The following is a 16503-nucleotide window of genomic DNA, read 5'->3' on the forward strand; positions in this document are numbered from 1 at the left end:
AGAAAACCAAACACCGCATGTTCTCACTCATAGGTGGGAACTGAACAATGAGATCACTTGGACTCGGGAAGGGGAACATCACGCACTGGGGCCTATCATGGGGAGGGGGGAGGGGGGAGGGATTGCATGGGGAGTTATACATGATATAAATGATGAATTGATGGGTGCTGACGAGTTGATGGGTGCAGCACACCAACATGGCATAAGTATACATATGTAACAAACCTGCACGTTATGCACATGTACCCTAGAACTTAAAGTATAATAAAAAATAAAAAATAAAATAAAATAAAATAAAAAAGATCAGTATAATGCAGCATTGAAACAAAAAGTTATTATATATGCAGAACTTCCTGTGACATGTGGCTGAATTATATTTAATGAAGGTTTCACAAGTGATAATTCTGAGCAGATACCAAATATCTGGCTGTTAAAGTCTTCTGGATGACTTTCAAGAGAAAAAAAGTAAAAAAAAAAATTTTAATTAAATAGGAAATGGAAACCTCGCCAAAGTAATTCCTGGACATGGCTCAGAACGATATTATCAATCCTAAAAGTGTTAGAGATCAGGAAAAGCAGCATTTGCTACAGTTACTATGGCCCAAAGGAATTCAGAATAATCCTTAGATAAATGCTTCTCCTCCCCCATGAAAAGAGTTCTATTTTCCAAAAGAGACATTAAAAGTTGTTATTAAATCAAAGAATGTGCCTTACAATCGATGAGCTCTTAGAATCGAGAAAATATAGTAATATGCATGAACATATTCTTTAAATTAACTGCGATACAAGTAGGTAATTTTAAAGGTGCCCACTTAGTGCTATGTACAAAAAAAAAGTGCTTTATATGAAACGTAAAAGCTTCTCCCAAAGTCACTTATAAAGTCAGTGTTTGAAAATGAAAACATGGAATGGGATTCCAATATCATTGTTTCAGAATAAAATGTTCCCCCTAACTCTGAATACAGACTTGACAAAACTAAATCCACTTATTTTGCTCTGTTCCCACTTTAAGCACTGCCCACATAATTCATAACACTGTCATTTGTTAAATTCTTTAAAATATTCTCCTGAGAAACTTACTCTAATATCTAACCAGTAGCATCCAAAAGTTCTTCTTTATGTCTATCCCCATTCTTTCAATTATTATATTTAATGTACATTTCACTTGATTTTGTATTTTGCTGATACTGTTTTAAGCAATATTCACCTCAGTCTTATCTTCAAGAACAAATCAGGACATGTGCTTTCAGTTAATTTTCTGTAAGTAGTAGTACTGGTTTTCTATGACTCCTTCACCTGGTGACCAAAACTATGTATTGCCAAAATGACAGGTTGGTGGTGCTGGTGACTACTGAGACTAAAACCAACAAAGCTGACTCATAATCAAACCTTTGACTGTGACTATTTAATATGTGTTTTAAAATATTTCATCTCTATTCCTTCTTTAGAAATGATCATTGGAAAATTATCTCTTTAGACTTCTTTCTGATTCAGTATCTCAATCTCTCTGGCTAGGGACTTGTCAATTAGATATTAAACACATTCTGGAATTGATCTAAAAAGATGGCTTAGGAAAGTTGTAAGATTTTTCTGCAAAATAGAAGGTAGAATAGAATGTAGAACTATGGCAAATAGCCACTTGTTTATTTCTACCAATTAGTAGCTCATTACATTGTGAATAGCCTATATACAGTGGTTTATAAGAATTCTAGCATTACACAGATGCTTGTATTAGAAGATCTATAAATTATGCTAATGTTATAAACTTTATTCAGATTGGATCTATAAATTATGCTGTTATAAACTTTATTCAGATTGGAACTACTGAACTATCTTGGTAAGACAAAGACTTTAGACAAATTATGATTTATGATTTATCTTTAAAACATACCTTTAAGAACTATAATCACAAATATAAAAATCAATCAAACATGAGGGACATGGGAAAAGAAACAAGATGGGAGTAATGGAATTTCCAGCACTATGCTGTGTACTTCCAAATTATCTCACTTAACTGTCAATCCTGTGAGGTTGATACTACTAGTGTCATACAGATGAGAAGACAGTGGCTGATAGCTCTTAAGTGACCCTAGTGTAAATCCAGTGCTCAAATCCATGTCGGCCTGACTATACCAGTTTCTGAAATGTGGTAATGGCAAATACCCATGCTCAGCAAAAACTGCATTTCCTTGTGGTAGTTTGCATTTCCATAGATGGCTGCAACAATATATCCTATCCTATTTGCTCTTCTACAGTGTAATCTTGCTACTCCATCTTTAACAAATGAAGCCTATTTCTCTTCCTGTTGATCTAGGCTGGCCTTGTGACTTGTTTTGATCAACAGAATGGGCAGAAGTAATGCTAAGTAACTTCTAAACATGGCCCTTTAAAAGGCTACAGCTTCTTTGCCTTTGGAACATTTCTTTTTGGAATCCAGCTACCATGTTGTAAGGAAGCCCAACTAACTTCACAGAGAGGCACACTTAAGGAGAGCTGAGGCACCCAGGCCACCCCCAACTGTGCCCCAAGCCAGCAGCCTGCATCCACTGCCAGCCATGTAAGTGAGGCCACTGCGGACTGCCCTCTTTCCCAGCACCCCAGCCAAGACCACACAAAGCAGAAGACTCACTCAGTCAACTCTCAAAATTATGAGAAATAATGAATTACTGTTGTTTTAAGCCATTAAACATTGGGGTGGCTTGTCATGCAGCAACTGGTAAAGTGAAACACTCACCATCCTCCTTAGAAATGTATTTCAAAAATGCCAGTGTTGGCACTAAAAGGGCTAACAAGAACCCAAATTTTTGTTTTTTGTGACTACTGAAATAGAATTATGAAAAATCATCACTCGCCATCAGAGAAATGTAAATCAAAACCACAATGAGATACCATCTCACACCAGTTAGAATGGCAATCGTTAAAAAATCAGGAAACAACAGGTGCTGGAGAGGATGTGGAGAAACAGGAGTAGTTGGTGGGACTGTAAACTAGTTCAACCATTGTAGAAAACAGTGTGGCGATTCCTCAAGGATCTAGAACTAGAAATATCATTTGACCCAGGCATCCCATTAGTGGGTATATACCCAAAGGATTATAAATCATGCTGCTATAAAGGCACATGCACACATATGTTTATTGCGACTATTGCGTACAACTATTCACAAATACTAAAGATTTGGAATAACCAATGGTCCATCCAGTGACAGACTGGATTAAAGAAAATGTGCACAGTATACACCATGGAATACTTAATGCAGTCCATAAAAGGATTGAGTTTTGTGTCCTTTGTAGGGACAATGGATTGCAGCTGGATAACCATCATTTCAGCATATCGCAAGAAAGAAACCAGACATCTGACATGTATTCACTCAAGGTGGGAATATTGAACATGAGATCACTTGGACACAGAAGTGTGGATAATCACACACCAGGGTCTAGTAGGGGAGGGGGGAGGGATAGCATTAGGAGATATACCTAATGTAAATGACGAGTTAATGGGTGCAGCACACCAACATGGCACATGTATACATATGTAACAAACCTGCACGTTGTGCACATGTACCCTAGAACTTAAAGTATAATAAAAAATTAAAAAAAAAAAAAAAAAAAAGAATTATGAAAATCATAAAGCTTAAATTTGAATAATTCCTAATAGTTACACTCATTTTACATCAAAAAACAACATGGTTCAGCACTTAAAATCACAATGTTTCATAAAATCACAATGACTATAGATAAAGTTAATACTGACTGAAACACTAAATCTTATGAAAATAAGGGCAATGCTTAAAGTTTGAAAAAGGCAAATAGGTAACAGAATAAAGTCTGATTATATCAAAATAAAGCTCATATATTAGATTCGTATCCTATGTATTACAGATTGTATGCTTTACATGTATTATATAGAATATGTATTAAGCTTATGGACTATATAAAGAATTAGTATACAGTAAAACACACCACAGTGAATTTTACTAAACATAATGCTTTGTCTTATTTAGAAACTTCTTTAAGGATAAACATTGTATTTGGTGAAGTATCAGTATACCAGCAAAATACTACTTCATAAAAAATTTCCAGTTAATAGAAGTCTGGATTACAGTCCATTGCTTTATTTTAAATTTCTGTTATATAACTGTAAAAGTCTTGTTATACCATGAAATGTGCTGAATACATGCAAACTTAAAGGAATATTTTAGCTAACCTCTAAAGGATATCAGATAATAATTTATTACAAAAACAAGGATGTAGTTAATTTATGAAGGATAAACACAATTTCCAGTAGTTACATTGTCAAAGAAGATTATTGTGCTAAAAAGACAATTGCTCTGACCCAATAAAACAGAGTCTCTTATGATTTAAACAGCAGAGAGAAAATAATCTAGCATAATTCCAATGTTGGTGCTATAATAAAAGGTAGGAAAAAAAGAAGTCCACATAAATACCTAATACAGTCTTTGTATTTCTTAGAAAATAAAGAATTCTAAAATAGCAAGTAAAGAATTTTTTAAATTCTATGCTTATCAGACTGATGCTGAAAAGTTATTTAGTCTAGTAAAAAAGTTTCTGAAAAAACTAGAAAAAATTAAATGATTTACTCAATTTTAAAACTTAATTTTGTTTTGAGGCAGACACTATGAAAGATTCTATATCCAGAAATAAAATCCTATTTTGCTAAAAAGAGATTTCCAGGGCAACTGTACCATAAGAGTAAGGTCTAGGAGTTTATAATTACTATATTTCTTTTCAGTTGCTACTGGAAAATATATATTCAAGACAGATTCTTAATTCTCTTCCATGACTCCAGATACTCAGCTAACACTGAGGTTGAAACTATGCCCAAGTCCTTGCACATTCACACAAGGTTGCTATTTGGCTGTAAAGGAGCCTTTTAAAAGAGAGAAAGTGAACATAATGGGGGAGAAGGGAACTGAGGAGAAAGAAAAGCTGCTTTTGTGCCATATGAATTATTTATTCAGTCAAGCAATGAACTCACTACTTCTAACTCGAACAATTTATCAGCGAACTCTAAATAGTGAACTCAAAGGCTAAGTTTAAAATTATCATTATTCAGCCAAGTTGTAATTTTTTCCACTTGAAAATGTTTTTAAAACATAAATTGTATTTTATCCAGTAATTTCAATTTCCAATTTATAAATTTTATAAATCAGATCCAAAGTGTTAATTTTAAAACAGACCCCAAAACCCCAGATAATAACTTTCATCACAGGCTAATAGGAATTAACAAGCTACTCATTTTTTGTTCTTCTTAGTTTAGGAAGCAAATTATAGACATGTCAATTCATGAAACTTTAATTACCATTTGTGTTCAACTGATAACCAAGTATCTTAAACTAGTTCAAGAAAAGCTTTCTTCATCTGGTGAGTGCTGTTGAGATTTATTTTACCAAAGCTCCATGAGGTAGTCCTAGTTCTTGATCAGTAGAGACAGACTAGAGTCAGATTTCTCTTACAATCAGTAATGTTTGGTTGCCCAGATTATTAATAGAGATTAAGTCACTTTGGAATAAGAACAGAGATAAGGTACTTCCTTCTTGAAAAGAGAAATAATCACGTCCAATATATGCCCAAATGGCCTTTTCTTACATATCAAAGATGATGCAGAATTTTTGCCACCTTTGTCATCACAAAATAATTTACTTTAAAAATATGAATAGAATAGAGAGATCACACATTTATGGTCAACTGATTTTCAATAAAGATGCTGAGAACACACAATGGGGAAAAAACAGTCTCCTCAATAAATGGTGTTGGGAAAACTGAATGTCCCCATGCAGAAGAATGAAATTAGACCCTCATCTCACATCATTTACAAAAATCAACTCAAAATTGATTAAATACTTAAACATGAAATCTGACACTATAAAACTCCTAGAAGAAAACATAGGGAAAAAGCTCTTTGACACTGGTATGGGCAATGATTTTCTAAATATGACCCTAAAAGTATAGGCAACAAAAGCAAAAGTAGACAGATGGGATTACATCAAACTAAAAATTTCTGCTCAGCAAAGAAAACAATCAAGAGTGAAGAGACAACCTGCAGAATAGGAGAAAATATTTGAAAATACACCATACAGCTGATAAGAAATTAGTATCCAAAATATGTAAAAGCTGAAACAACCAAATAGCAAGAAAATAAATAAACCTAATTAAAAAACAGGCAAAGGGCGTTTGCCTGTTTTCTCAAGAGACGACATACAAATTGCCAACAGGTATATGAAATAATGCTCAACATGACTAATCATCAGGGAAATGCAAATTAAAACCCCATGAGACACTACCCCACACAGATTAGAATGGTGATTATCAAAAAGATGAAAGAGAACAAGTGCTGATGAGGATGTAGAGAGAAGGAAACCCCTGCACGCTGTTGCTGGGAATGTAAATTAGTACAGCCACTATGGAAAACAGTATGGAGGGTCCTCAAAAAACTAACGATGGAGCTATCATATGATCCAGCAGTTGCACCACTAGTCATAAATACAAAAGAAATGAAATCAGTATGTTGATGAGGTACCTGCACTCCCATGTTCATTTCAGCATTATTCATAATAGCCAGGATACGGAATCAACCTAAGTATCCATCAACAGATGCGCTGATAGAGAAAATGTGGTATATGCACACAACAGAATACTATTCAGCCTTCAAAGAGAAGAAAATCCTGTCAGTTGCAATGACATGGATGAACCTGGAGGACATTATAATAAGTGAAATAAGCTAAGGCACAGAAAGAGAAATGCCAATGATCTCACTTATACAAGGAATCTAAAAAAGTCTAATCATAGAAGCAGAGAGTAGAATGGTGGTAACCAGAGGCTGGGGTGTAGAAGGGCTGGGGAAATGTTGGTCAAAGGATACAAAATTTCATCTGAACAGGAGGAATAAATTCAAGAGATCTATGGTACATCATAGGCCTACAGTTAATATATTGTACACCTGAAAATTGTGAAGAGTAGATTTTAGGTGTTCTCACCACAAAAAAAGTATGTGAGGTAATGCATATGTTAATTAGCTTGATTTAGCCATTCCACAATGTGTACATATATCAAAAAATAACGTTGTACACCATAAATATAATTTTATCAATTTAAATAAATAATAGAACAGAATGAAAATATTTTGCATTTTGTGTAAATGAATGAATAACATACTTTTTTTGGCTTAAACTGAGTCATTCTGTAACCCAAAACTGACACAGAACACAACTTCTTTTGGAAAGTTACACACTTGTCTCCTTATACTTTCATTTTCTATTTGAAATGGTTTGAAAATACCTAAGTCTCAGAAGAAATGTCTATCTGACATAATTTTATGGGAGTCTATTCCTTTTTTTTTTTTTGAGACAGAGTCTCACTGTCACCCAGGCTGGAATGCAATGGCGCAATATCAGCTCATTGCAACCTCCACCTCCCAGGTTCAAGCGATTCTCCTGTCTCAGCCTCCTGAGTAGCTGGGATTACAGAAGCCTGCCACCACACCTGGCTAATTTTTGTATTTTTAGTAGAGATGGGGTTTCACTTTGTTGGCAAGGCTGGTCTCAGACTCCTGACCTCAAGTGATCCACCCACTCCCAGAGTGCTGGGATTACAGGTGTGAGCCACTGCACCCAACCTAGACTTTTTTAAAACAAAAAAACCAGAAGAGCAATCCATACGTTTTGTGTATTTCCCCCAACTTGCTCCTTTTTCTAGGTACAGCTGATATTCCCTGCTTCTGCTTTTTTCCCAGACAAATCACTTGGTAATATATAGGCACTGATTCTCCTTGATTATACCCGTATTTTACAGAATGAGAATTAAGGCCGGTAGAATAGTTAAAATTCACCTAAGTTACGGTGAGGAAAGTAAGGCCCACACAACCTATGCTACTAACCCAGATATCTACAACTAGTGTGTGGCAAAGATTAAAAAACATGTTTCCAGACACCATCTGTTGCTCTTTGCAAAATGTCGCCATTTATTCCCCGAAGGACCCTGGAATTCATATCTGGGAGTCTATACAACTGATAAAAATCTTTGCAACACACTTTAGTAATAATTCACTGTGAGGCTTAAAAGGGTATGCCCAATAATTCTACTCCTGGGATTCTATCCTATCATAAAAATCCAACTTGTCAGACAAGCTTCATATATAATTATCCTGTCTAGTATTTACGACAAAAATTGTTTTAAATTTTTTTAAATTTTCAAAATGTCCAATAATAAGGGGAGATGCTATTTCCACTATAATGAAGAAATTTAAAATGTTTACTAAAGTTTTATGAAGTGTTAAAAGAGGCACTTTCCCTATGTCAAGTGACCTGTCAGGAGGCAACAAGTTATAAAAATACATAAATGTATGCTAAATAAGTGTTTTCAATCAAATAAATCATTAGGTCTTACCCAGGCATGGTGGCTCATGCCTGTAGTCCCAGCTATCTGGAAGGCCAAGACAGGAGATCACTTGAGCCCAGGAGTTCAAGGTCAGCCTGGGCAAAACAGCTAGACCTCAACTCTAAAAGCATTAAAATTAAAATAACACAGATGTATGCTAAAAAATGTTTTCAATAAAATAAATCCATAGATCTTCACTGAGTGAGATTCTATCACATTAAGACTGACAGAGGCAAGACTGGAATCTTATTTTAAACAGGTGGCAGTTATACAGGGAGAGAGAATGATCTACTTTCTCTAAGAAAAACATGGCTTTAGTTTCTTTAAACTGGCATTGCACAATTCATTTTCTTCCTCATAGGGATGAAAGACCTGCCTCAATAATCACCTGAAGGTAGTAAAAAAATGAGTTTCCTAACACCTCCCCAACCACATAAAAAACTTCAAGGTCCTCATTATTAAAGCTGAGCTGTATCTTACTTTGGAAAACTGTAATAAATATCTTCCAAGCATTTTTGAGAGACTAAAGGAAAGTCCTCCTTTAAAGCACCACTTCTCACTCATCAAAGCTTTAAACCATACTCAGTAGTTACATGCCTTAAACTTAAAAATCTGTAAATCTTGTCTTATCTTAACCCCAAGGTAAAGATTGAATTAGCAAAAGTACAATCTGAAGATGATAACTGACTTAATTGAGTATGCATGGTTATACTTTTAAGACAGAAATGGGACTTACAATGTATGTAATTTGACAAGATTTAAGTTCCCTTCACACAATAAGAACAACCAGACTAAAGGCAGTGAAAAAACGGTGATATTTTCCTAAGAGTATGTTTTCTATTTTAGATGGTATTTCATTATTTTTTTCAATAAGTGGTCTGCTCTTGACTTATCAAGACATGATAAAGAATCACATTAGATGGCTTTATCTCCTCAAAAAGAAAAAAAACTCTATATGCAAAAGTTAGAGTTTCACTTATAAGTTTCACTTACATATTTATTTTTTGCTAAAAGCAGTATTTTTACTGTGAAAGCCATCTAATTTAAAATAAACCATTAAGGGTAACTACTAACACACCTCAAAAAGGTACTATTTCATTCAAATTTGTAAGTACTAAACTCACATCATCCTAACTTTATTTTGGGCCTAAGGTTTCCATGTATCAACAACTCATATTCTTTTACTAGTTTCTGTAACTAGAATTCTGAAAACCAACTATCCAGTTACTTAAAATAACCCTGAAGTAGCTGAAACATCCAAGTTAGCAAGAAATTTCCTATAGTTCTGTTCACAGGGAGGTAAGAGTTTTCCACACAAGACATGTAATTTTTCTTCTGAAACAAAGCAGATGAGGTACAATGAACAAACTGTAAAATTAACTAGTAGTTGTCACAAGCCTCCCTATAAATTCCTTACATTTTAATGATGACTATTCCTACTTCTAACCAACTGGACCCAGTAAGAAAACTGTAGCTTCTGCTCCAAACTAGCTCTTGTGATGTAAACCAAATTACATAACTTCTTGAGGTTCTCAGTTCTATCTCTAAAATGAACCAGCAGACCAGATGGATTTTTAAGGTCCCTTTCCACTTTAAGAATGTATATTTCATTTTCTCTGAGACTTTTAAAATCTTTTCAAAGGTGGTAAGGCATGTTTGGAAGAAGGAAAAAAAATTCTTTCTTTTACAGTAAAAGAAAATACTTTCACCCTTTTCTGACAATCTGCACAGAAAAGTTTTAGGCTCTCTCTTAGCATTTTCAATACCCCTTGGGATCTAGGGAAGCTAATTTCCCTTTTAACAAGATGATCTCTACAAATGAATGAGGCTGTTTCTGCTAATGGCCTTCTTTTCACCATTCTCCTTTTAGAGTATCAGCTACTAATTCCAACTGGGCAGGTTTACCTAGATGTCTTGCTTAAATTAATCAAGGTTGGCCTCATAACCCACACAAGTTGATCTCCCATTAAAGGTGTTAGCGGTTGATTTGGTTTTGTCTTCAGCTCTTTACAGGAACATCAAGGCTTCTGGGAAGTAGCTTTATACAGGTGGATAACTCGTAACACTTAGGATCTACATTCACCACATAAAATGCTGCAAACCTACAGAACAAAACGAATTTTAGGTTACCAGTTTACATTCCTGTCATTAAGAAAATTCTAAAACGTAAAATTAATGTTTCTACTTTAAAAGGTTTAACAGGATTTATTACATTACATAATACAATCCCCCCACCAATCGGTTTTCTTCTATCACAGTGTATACTTTAATCTTCAGCTAAATGGAGTAACTGACAAATGGAGTGATTTAAGAGCACTATAAATGAAAAAACTAGTCAACAAAAATGCTGAATACATAAATGGTTTAGTGAAATGTCTGTGAATCTGGATATTGAACATGCTAATTTGGGCTTGACCGCCTCCCCAACTCACTTCTGCCTCTCCCAAATTGTAAAATTCAAACAAATTCTTCCAGTAGAAAACTAGTCAAACATTAACATCTGGATACATTTTTAAATATTTTTATTTTCTGTATTTTCCCATATCAGAATATTGGACATCTCCTCTGGTAATATTTTTCATCAATTTAAATTTCAAGTTAAGATTTCTTTTCCATTGAATCTATTAAAAGAATCTTAAGTTTTAACTACTAAAGCTTAACTACTTAAGCTTTAATCACTAAACTACTGATTCAGAAAAACAAACATGAATTAGTTCTCAACTATTCCAGTAGTCCACCTTAATATGTTCAAAATAACCCAGAACAAGTTAAAACGTCCAAGATAGCAAGAAAATTCCCACAATCGGAGTCTAAAAGGAGGTAAGGGTCTTTTCACTCAAGGTACTGAATAGAGCTTTTCTTCTAACACAAAGTGTATGAGGTACAGCGAACAAACTGTAAAGGTAACTAGTTCTTTTGTCATATGGTCCCCTACAACCTTCTTATATTTTAACAATTAATGACTACTGGCAGCTTCTAACCAGTAAGGACATAATAGTTTCTGCTGTGGAAACTGAAGTGAGCCTAAGCATATTACTAATTTTCTAAGATTATCAGAACTCAAACCAGAAAATTTAAATGAGTAACATTCAAGAATTTTCTATTTCATTACTGTGAAGACATTTAATCTTAAATACTTATTCAAGTATATTTATATGCATTTTATACTTGAGTTGACAAATTGTCAAAATTACCAAATTTACATAAAAATACACAAATAATCTTTTAATATATACTACATATATCCATGAACATATGAAAACCTTTTATTACTGGGAAACAATCTAATCTAATTATTGATTTTAAAAAGTGAGATTTTAAAAAGCCCATGGCTATATATTTACTTAATATAATTTGTCAGTTAATGTGCCTATTACATAACCAAAGACACCGGATCAAATGGGAACCAAAAATACCAACCAGCAACCCATCTAGTCTGCTCTGCATTTATGTATGATATCACCAGGATCCAGTGAGGCTGTTAGAAAAAGTGTGGAGAAGACAGAAAGTCCACCTACACTTAGCCTGCACCTTTTCCTCAGAAAGAACTGTCACCCCCAAGAAACCTCTATAACAGAAAAAGACAAACGTGAGGATTATGCCAAATTGACCCCAAGCTTTATTCTCCTCCTCAAGGCACATTCAGTAAAAACATCTAAACACACATCTGATTTGACAGGCAATTGGGTTTACAAAGAACGTGGTGAAATGAAATCATACTTGGAGCATTCATGGGTTCTGTGTCAAAGATCACTTAGTAGTATTTCAGTTGCTGCCTACTAAGATTTAAAGCGGGCAGAGCACAGAGAGCCACCAAACCATAGCACACCTGCTCTAAAAGGCACCTTCACAATCATCTCCTCCAACCTTTTCATTATACAAACACATTTTATAACATATTTGATTAACTCTGAATTTCCTAAGAGCTATGATAGAATGATACTAATCTGTGTGAAAGACATACACACACAAAAACAAAGATAAGCAGGCACAACCACAAAATGAAAAATTCCATAAATCAAAGGCTATGCTTTAAAGGTATATGATATGAAATAAAATAAAAATAAATAAATGTCTATGATAAATAATGAAATCTTAGGCTTAACACAATACAATAATGGATTACTGGATTTTTATATTTCTCTGAAGGGAAACATTCAGGATACAAATTACAATGCTATGGAAATACATGAAAAGAAATTAGAGCCTTTAAAAGCAAATGAAATATCAGATTGAATCATCTCTAAAAATGAAACAGGATTAATTGCTAAAGTTATCAAAACATTCTAAAAATGATTAACTTAAAATGTTAACTGCAGTTTCGTGCTAAAATGAATTAACTTTTTCCTGTGCCACAATATGACATAGAAAGCTCTCAAGAGCTTCACGAAACAAAATCACCCAGAAAGAAAAATGGGGGAGGGGAAGGGTAAAAGGATCGGCAAGGAAACTGAAAATAAATGCAATCCACTAGGCCAGTGGCTAAAAATTAGAAGAGCAAGTGCATTTTGTTTTCACCGTCCTTGGAATGTGTACCCAACAGCTATGAAACAAAGAGGTGAGATGTGCTGCTACAAACACAAACAAAAATTTTGCTCTACTACTATAAAAAAAGGATGTAGCTTTTCTTGCAGGGGAGAGATACAAGATTTAGAATTCATACTTTAAGTAGAGCTGGCATGTCAGGTAAAATTTGAAACTTTTGTATTTATATTCTGAATATTTCTGGAGCTTTCCAACAAGCTTATCCATATGGGGGAATAAATTATATACAGCAAGTCCAATTTATTCCTGTCTTTTCTGCAAACCAGATCTAACCTCAATCTATGTTTAAAAAGCTAGAATTGAAGTAAGAAAGCTTATCTATTCCACTCTCTGCTGCTTCTTATCTGTAGATCTCCAATTATACCACCTCATTTTGAGGATGGTATCATAATGTTCCTCTCTATTAAAACTTCTATTATAACCTTAGGAGCTTTCAACATCTACATAGATGCCTACAGAGATTCAATAATAAACTGTACTCCACTGCTAAGACTTGACCCTCTGTCATAACACTGAACAACCCTATCTCAAAAAATCATAAACTCCACCATTTTACACTCTGATGATAACTTTCAACCCTTCTACATCTCTCATGCCTTCATTTCCACTATTCTCAGAGAGATCTCCAGACCTAAAATTTCTCTATTTTCCATCAGCTCCCTAATCCTGGGCTCAATTCCTTTCCTACTGGCTCTACCACTAAATAGTTGTGTATGTAAGTTACTTAATCTCTTCTTACCCAGTTTCCATATCTGTAAAATGGGAATAATAGTATGTACCTCATATTCTCTCATTTATTCAACAAGTATTTGGGCCTATTCTGTATGTCAGGCACTGAGAATAGCACAGACAACAAAACATACATACCTTGCTCTTATGGAACTTACATTCTAGAATCTTCTGTAACAACTATGGTTGTGGTGAGGGTTAAGAGTTAATATATGTAAAGAATAATGTACAGCACATAATTTGCAATATTTGGCAGAGCTGATCATCTAAACTGCTGCAACTTCAACAACTTGGTTTCCCTAAACTCACAACTTTTACTGTACCATCTGGTAAAACCTCAATCCTAGACTAATGTTATATTCTGATCTCCCTCACTAATTTAAGGCTTCTAAGGAAATTATAACGATATAGATTTGTTCCATTAAAAATGTGTGGTTTCTAGTCTTGCTTGGATCTTCAGGTTGGCCCATTGATTATTTCATTTTTTTCAGTTCCTTTTCTTATCTTTGTGGGGCTTCTTTTTCTCTACTTGACTCTGAAACACTTCTGTTCTCCAAGCTCCTGTCTTCTGCCCTTTTTTTCTCTTCAACCCACACACCTTCCCTTGATGGTTTTATGCTTTCAATCACCTCCTGCAAACTGATGAACTCTTCAAGCTGAATTTCCAGCCCAGGACCCCCATCTATATCCCACAGCATCAAGTTGAAAGGTCAAGTGCCTTGTTAGCCCTCCTCCACTAATGATGTCACAACCACCTCTAACTCAAAATATCCAGAACTGACTTCCATACTGTCTCCTCAACTGATTATTCATATATTCACTCTTTGTTTGGTGTCATCACTATTCCTGGAATCACCTCAGCTAGAAACTTTGGAGTTAATCTTGTCTATTTTTTCTCTCCCACTGGTCATTTCCAAGCATCGAGTCCTACTAAATTTACTATTTATCAAAAAAAAAAAAAAAAATGTACAGACTCTGAAATCGACTCCCTCTTCTCTATTTCTACTAACAGTGTCAGTTTAAGCCCTCGTCACCTCTTACAAAGCTAACTACTTCCCAAATGGCCTCTCTGCTCCAATCTTTTTCCCTTCAAATTTATCCTTCACAGCACCTATCAGAGTACTCTACTAAACCTGAACACAATCAAATTGGGCCCCTACTTAAAACCCTTCAATGACTGTCCAACTCACAAAAAACTGAAGTTCACGCTCCTAAACATAGCATTTAAAAAGCTCCCATGATTTGGTTCCGAATCTCTCCAGACTCACCTCCAATCACTCTCTTACCCTTATCTCGTACTCCTGCCAACAGAGATCTGCTTGTATGTCCAGAACATTCCATGTTGTTTCTCACCCATGTGCCTTTGCTCCTGTCCTCCTTTTAGGCTATTCCTCTCTTCCTATTCCCCTGTGCCCTCTCATTTCAATGCTCATACACACACAATCAATATCTACCCTTCCTTGTCTCTCCCACTGACCTCCCTTTAGTATTCAGTTCAGGCATTATGTTTTTAAGTAAGCTTTTTCTGGCCATTCTTTCCATTTCTCTGTATTATAGTGACCACACTTATACAAGTATCTGTTTTGTGACTGTATCCCTCATTTGACTGTGAACTCCCTAAGTATAGAACCACAGCTTTACCTACCATTCCATCTCTAGCACTTGGCCCAGTTCCTAGAACATGGTAGGCAAACATCACATGTTTGTAACATCACACTATCCAGTCTCATACCAATACCAAGTCATCAAGTACCAAATTGTAAAGTTACATAAAACTGAAGATCAGAAGCTGGATGATTTGTTTTTCCTTTCTGAATGTTAAGTGCTACTACTAAAATGTTATCAATGGGTCTTAAAGATTAGCTGCTACTCCATTCAACAAAAAACAGATTTCTATATTGCTAGAGTTTGCCCTCTAAATGATTTCAAGTCTGTCCTAAAAAAGTAAGTTAGTAATTCATAAAATGTATCTCTAGGTGTTTTGACATCTGAAAAAAAATATATCATGTACCAAAAGCAGGATATGCTTGGCATGGAAAGGGAGAAACAACATTTGATACCACAAACAATGCAATCATCTTAGATAATTCACTTAACCCAATTTTTAAAAGGAAAAATTTAATATGAATACATATAAACCTTACAGTAATGCACACAAATAACTTATGGGGTAACATAGCAATTTTACATTAATTTTAAAGACACAATCAAGAAATATTTCTCACTTTCTGAGAAACATTTCATGAAGTTTATAAACTAAAATTTACCAGGGGTATAATTTATTCTCCTGTGATGTGTTGATACGGATTTATCTAAAATAACATAAAAATACCATATATTATATGACCTCCTCTCCCTGGCAGAGAAATGAAGCAAAACAAACACCAGATGTAGGTGGTACACTGTCATAATTACCCAGAGCTCTCTGTGAACATCCCAAATTACCTGACTTGATGGTCACAGCTATAAACTGCTATAAACTATTTTATATAGGTTCTCTCTTTTTTTTTTTTTTTTTTTTTTTTTAAATTTGAGACAGAGTCTCACTCTGTCGCTGGAGTGAGTGGTGCAATCTCAGCTCACTGCAACCTCTGCCTCCCCGGTTCAAGTGATGCTCCTGTCTCAGCCTCCTGAGCAGCTGAGATTACAGGTGTGCACCACCATGCCTGGCTAAGTTTTTGTACTTTTAAGTAGAGACAGAGTTTCACCATTTTGGTCAGGCTGGTCTTGAACTCCTGACCTTGTGATCCACCCACCTCAGCCTCCCAAAGTGCTGGGATTACAGAGTGAGCCACAGTGCCTGGCCTTACATAGGTTCTTAACAAATTAAACGTC

General features: G+C 35.0%; 1 protein-coding gene across 9 annotated transcripts in view; it reads right to left on the reverse strand.

Annotated features, from left to right (window-relative positions):
• The window catches only part of ZEB1 (zinc finger E-box binding homeobox 1), a 217508-nt gene that overhangs the window by 175590 nt on the left and 25415 nt on the right, over positions 1–16503 (reverse strand). Inside the window, exon 1 of one of the 9 annotated variants that reach the window (XM_017853095.1) lies at positions 10300–10474. The exons of the other annotated variants lie outside the window; for them this stretch is intronic. The gene's annotated coding sequence lies outside the window, so the exon portion shown is untranslated. Of the gene's footprint in view, positions 1–10299; positions 10475–16503 lie in introns of those variants that run through there. 9 annotated transcript variants of the gene reach the window in all.

Source organism: Rhinopithecus bieti, unplaced genomic scaffold (assembly GCF_001698545.2).
Source record: "Rhinopithecus bieti isolate Rb0 unplaced genomic scaffold, ASM169854v2 scaffold_35595, whole genome shotgun sequence".
NCBI classification, from domain to species: Eukaryota; Metazoa; Chordata; class Mammalia; order Primates; family Cercopithecidae; genus Rhinopithecus; species Rhinopithecus bieti.